Raw genomic sequence first — 6021 nt, 5'->3', positions numbered from 1 at the left:
GAGGCATTGCTTGTTCTTAAACAAGTGTAGCTGGAGCAATACAATGCCACTGACACAGCCCGCCACCAAAACCTGCAGGCTCTCCTTCACAGCAGCCAACGTGAGTAAAACATTTAAATGTGTTAACCCTCGCAAGGCTGCAGGCCCAGACGGCATCCCTAGCGCGTCCTCAGAGCAAATCAATCCCTATCCCAGTCTGCTGTTCCCACATGCTTCAAGAGGGCCACCATTGTTCCTGTTCCCAAGAAAGCTAAAGTAACTGAGCTAAACGACTAGTGCTCCATAGCACTCACTTCCGTCATCATGAAGTGCTTTGAGAGACTAGTCAAGGATCATATCACCTCCACCCTACCTGACACCCTAGACCCACTCCAATTTGCTTACCGCCCCAATAGGTCCACAGACGGCGCAATCACACTGCCCTAACCCACCTGGACAAGAGGAATACCCATGTAAGAATGCTGTTCATCGACTACAGCTCAGCATTTAACTTTTTAAGGTATAGGGGGCAGTATTTTCGATTTCGGATGAAAAGCGTGCCCAGAGTAAACTGCCTAATACTCGGGCCCAGAGTCAAATATTTGCATAGTATTAGTAGATTTGGATAGAAAACACTCTGAAGTTTCTAAAACTATTTGAATGATGTCTGTGAGTATAACAGAACTCATATGGCAGGCAAAAACCTGAGAAAAATCCAACCAGGAAGTGGGAAATCTGATGCTTGTAGTCTTTTCTAGTCATTGCCTATCTAACACACAGTGACTTAGGGTTCATTTTGCACTTCCTAAGGTTTCCACTAGATGTCAACAGTCTTTAGAACCTTGTTTCAGGCTTTTGCAGTGAACAGAGAGCGAACAAGAAGGCCGGGAAGTTGGTGACTCAGAAAATGACATGAGTTTATTGAAATGAGTTCATTGGCTCGCTATCACGTGATGAGGTAGCTGTGTTCTATAACGTTTTTCAAGACATTGGAATCGTCCGGTTGGAATATTATTGAAGTTTTATGTTAATATGGTCGAATCCAGAAACTATCATCTCGAAAACAAATGTTTTTCCTTTCAGTGACATACGGAACCGTTCCGTATTTTATCTAACGGGTGGCATCCCTAAGTCTAAATATTCCTGTTACATTGCACAACCTTCAATGTTATGTCATAGTTATGTAAAATTCTGGCAAATTAGTTCGCAACGAGCCAGGCGGCCCAAACTGTTGCATATACCCTGACTCTGCGTGCAATGAATGCAAAATGACACAATTTCACCTGGTTAATATTGCCTGCTAACCTGGATTTCTTTTAGCTAAATATGCAGGTTTAAAAATATATACTTCTGTGTATTGATTTTAAGAAAGGCATTGATGTTTATGGTTAGGTACAGTCGTGCAACGATTGTGCTTTTTTCGCAAATGCTCTTTTGTTAAATCATCCCCCGTTTGGCGAAGTTGGCTGTCTTTGTTAGGAAGAAATAGTCTTCATAGTTCGCAACGAGCCAGGCGGCCCAAACTGCTGCATATACCCTGACTCTATTGCAGAGGTGACACATTTTCCCTAGTTAAAATAAATTCATGTTAGCAGGCAATATTAACTAAATATGCAGGTTTCAAAATATATACTTGTGTATTGATTTTAAGAAAGGCATTGATGTTTATGGTTTGAGCAACGTATACCTAAGCGACTATATGCAACGCAGGACAGGCTAGATAAACTAGTAATATCATCAACCATGTGTAGTTAACTAGTGATTATGATTGGTTGATTGTTTTTTATAAGATAAGTTTAATGCTAGCTAGCAACTTACCTTGGCTTCTTACTGCATTCGCGTAACAGGCAGGCTCCTCGTGGAGTGCAATGTAAAGCAGGTGGTTAGAGCATTGGACTAGTTAACCGTAAGGTTGCAAGATTGAATCCCCGAGCTGACAAGGAAAAAATCTGTCGTTCTGCCCCTGAACAAGGCAGTTAACCCACCGTTCTGAGGCCGTCATTGAAAATAAGAATGTGTTCTTAACTGACTTGCCTAGTTAAAAAAAGGTCTAAAAAAAAAACGGCCAAATCGGCGTCCAAAAATACCGATTTCCAATAGTTATGAAAACTTGAAATCGGCCCTAATTATTCTGCCATTCCGATTAATCGGTCGACCTCTTGTTGAGTCAGTATAAATGTATGTGCATATTATGTGTGAGTGAGCAAATGATGGAGTGAGTCTTTGTGTGTGTGTTGGAGTGACAGTGTGTGTGTAGGGCCCTGTGAGTCATATTGTTTGGGGATAGAAGCTGTTCAAGAGCCTGTTGGTGTCAGACTTGATGCACTGGTAATTCTTGCCGTGGAGCAACAGAGAAAATACACTGCTCAAAAAAATAAAGGGAACACTTAAACAACACAATGTAACTCCAAGTCAATCACACTTCTGTGAAATCAAACTGTCCACTTAGGAAGCAACACTGATTGACAATAAATGTCACATGCTATTGTGCAAATGGAATAGACAACAGGTGGAAATAATAGGCAATTAGCAAGACACCTCCAATAAAGGAGTGGTTCTGCAGGTGGGGACCACAGACCACTTCTCAGTTCCTATGCTTCCTGGCTGATGTTTTGGTCACTTTTGAATGCTGGCGGTGCTTTCACTCTAGTGGTAGCATGAGACGGAGTCTACAACCCACACAAGTGGCTCAGGTAGTGCAGCTCATCCAGGATGGCACATCAATGCGAGCTGTGGCAAGAAGGTTTGCTGTGTCTGTCAGCGTAGTGTCCAGAGCATGGAGGTGCTACCAGGAGACAGGCCAGTACATCAGGAGACGTGGAGGAGGCCGTAGGAGGGCAACAACCCAGCAGCAGGACCGCTACCTCCGCCTTTGTGCAAGGAGGAGCAGGAGAAGCACTGCCAGAGCCCTGCAAAATGACCTCCAGCAGGCCACAAATGTGCGTGTCTGCTCAAACGGTCAGAAACAGACTCCATGAGGGTGGTATGAGGGCCCGACATCCACAGGTGGGGGTTGTGCTTACAGCCCAACACCGTGCAGGACGTTTGGCATTTGCCAGAGAACACCAAGATTGGCAAATTTGCCACTGGCGCCCTGTGCTCTTCAGATGAAAGCAGGTTCACACTGAGCACATGTGACAGCCGTGACAGTCTGGAGACGCCGTGGAGAACGTTCTGCTGCCTGCAACATCCTCCAGCATGACCGGTTTGGCGGTGGGTCAGTCATGGTGTGGGGTGGCATTTCTTTGGGGGTCCGCACAGCCCTCCATGTGCTCGCCAGAGGTAGCCTGACTGCCATTAGGTACCGAGATGAGATCCTCAGACCCCTTGTGAGACCATATGCTGGTGCGGTTGGCCCTGGGTTCCTCCTAATGCAAGACAATGCTAGACCTCATGTGGCTGGAGTGTGTCAGCAGTTCCTGCAAGAGGAAGGCATTGATGCTATGGACTGGCCCGCCCGTTCCCCAGACCTGACTCCAATTGAGCACATCTGGGACATCATGTCTCGCTCCATCCACCAATGCCACGTTGCACCACAGACTGTCCAGGAGTTGGCGGATGCTTTAGTCCAGGTCTGGGAGGAGATCCCTCAGGAGACCATCCGCCACCTCATCAGGAGCATGCCCAGGCATTGTAGGGAGGTCATACAGGCACGTGGAGGCCACACACACTACTGAGCCTCATTTTGACTTGTTTTAAGGACATTACATCAAAGTTGGATCAGCCTGTAGTGTGGTTTTCCACTTTAATTTTGAGTGTGACTCCAAATCCAGACCTCCATGGGTTGATAAATTGGAATTCCATTGATTTATTTTTGTGTGATTATGTTGTCAGCACATTCAACTATGTAAAGAAACATGTATTTAATAAGATTATTTCTTTCATTCAGATCTGGGATGTGTTGTTTAAGTGTTCCCTTTATTTTTTTGAGCAGTATAGTCTATGGCTTGGGTGGTTGGGGTCTTTGACAATTTTCTGGGCCTTCTTTTCACACCTCCTGATATAGAGGTCCTGGATGGTTGTGATGTACTGGGCTGTCCGCACAACCCTCTGTTGCGCCATGTGATTGAGGGTCGTGCTATTGCCATACCAAGCAGTGATGCAGCCAGTCAATATGCTGTCAGTGGTACAGCTGTATAACCTTTTCAGGATTTGAGGGCCCATGCCAAACTTTTTCAACCTTCTGAGGGGAAAGAGGCACTGTCTTGCCTTTTTCATGACTTTGCGTGTGTGTTTGACAATTTTAAGTCTTTAGTGATTTAGACATCGACGAACTTGAAGCTGTCTACCTGCTCCACTGCCGCCCGGTCGATGTGGATGGGGGGGTGCTCGCCCTCTGTTTCCTGTAGTCTATGATCAGCTCCTTGGCCTTGCTGACTTTGAGGGAGAGTTTTTTTAAATTTATTTATTTTTTTAATTATTTTTTTATTTTACCCCTTTTTCTCCCCATTTTGTGGTATCCAATTGGTAGTTAGTCTTGTTTCATCACTGCAACTCCCATACGGATTCGGGAGAGGCGAAGGTTGAGAGCTATGCGTCCTTCGAAACACGACCCAACCAAGCTGCACTGCTTCTTGACACAATGCCCACTTAACCCGGAAGCCAGCCACACCAATGTGTTGGAGGAAGCACCGTACACCTGGCGACCATGTCAGCGTGCATGCGACCGGCCCGCCACAGGAGTCGCTAGAGCACGATGGGACAAGGACATCCCTGCACTCCAACCAGGATCTCTAGTGGCACAGCTAGCAACTGCGATGTAGTGCCTTAGACCACTGCGCCACTCGGGAGGCCCAAGGGAGAGGTTGTTGCTCCTGCATCACACTGCCAGGTCACTTACCTCCTCCCTGTAGGCTGACTCTTCGTCGCCGGAGATCTGGCTTACCACCGTCGTGTCGTCAAAGAAATAGATAATGGTTTTGGAGTCGAGCGTTGCTACACAGTCGTGGGTGAACAGGGACTACATGAGGGGACTAAGCACACACCTCTGTGGGGCCCCTGTGTTAAGAATAAGTGTGGTGAAGGTGATGTTGCCTACCCTCACCACCTGGGGTCGGCTTGTCAGGATGTCCAGATGTTCAGACCCAGAGTCCTAAGCTTGGTGACGAGGATAGGGCTGCTGATTTAGGATCAGTTTTGCCTTTAAGATCACAAACAATATTACACAGACAGAGCGACCTGATCCCAGATCAACACTCCTACTGTGAGACACTTTATGAATACAGGCCCAGAGTTTGATTCTATTTGCCTAGAGTTTACAAAGGATATGACTGCCATCTACTGCATAATGTTATGTACTGTATATGGGATTCAAGTGTATGGTAGTCCCAGCAGTTTTTCCATCTGTTACAGAACAGTTAATCACCAGCCTAGACTATGACCAGTGGTAGAAACGGGAAAGGGAACCCTCCAATGCAAAATCCTTGAATTCAATGTAAAAATGCACATTTTACATGCCAAAATGATTACAATCCAGGACCCAGGTTCCCCCTGGGATGACGAATATGAACCTAACAAGTTCAAAGCTCTACAGTGCAAGTATTTCACTCGCATTTGCCCCTAAAAATAGATATGTGCGAACCGAAAAAATGATTTACGAGCACAGTGTGCGATTAAAGATTACAACCTACCGTAATCAATTTTTCCCCGCTGCTAATTGTTTAAAAACTACAAGTCCCGCATTCCACAAGCGGCATGCGCCAACCACATTAGAGTTTTCTGTGATGACGCAGTCCATTCAGAGAGAGAATGGTGAACAACACTGGAAAATAGTATCGGTATAGGCTATAAGTTAACGTGCAGACATCGCTAAAAATGAAGCCCATTCAATTTTATTTTAAGCGAAAAACAGACGAGGAGAAAGAGGAATCCGGCGAGGGGGATTCACAAGGTTCAACTAATGAAGCCTCTTCACAAGGTTTACCTGAGGCGGCTAATGTTGACATGGCGGTTAACGTTAGGGATGCTGAGAACAACGTTAGTGAAGCTACCGTGACCCCCGCTGTCACTTCAACATCCACTGTAGCCGGTGGAGGGAGAATA

The sequence above is a fragment of the Salmo trutta genome, chromosome 11 (assembly GCF_901001165.1).
Source record: "Salmo trutta chromosome 11, fSalTru1.1, whole genome shotgun sequence".
In the NCBI taxonomy this organism is placed as follows: Eukaryota; Metazoa; Chordata; class Actinopteri; order Salmoniformes; family Salmonidae; genus Salmo; species Salmo trutta.
Note: the sequence above shows the minus strand (reverse complement) of the source record.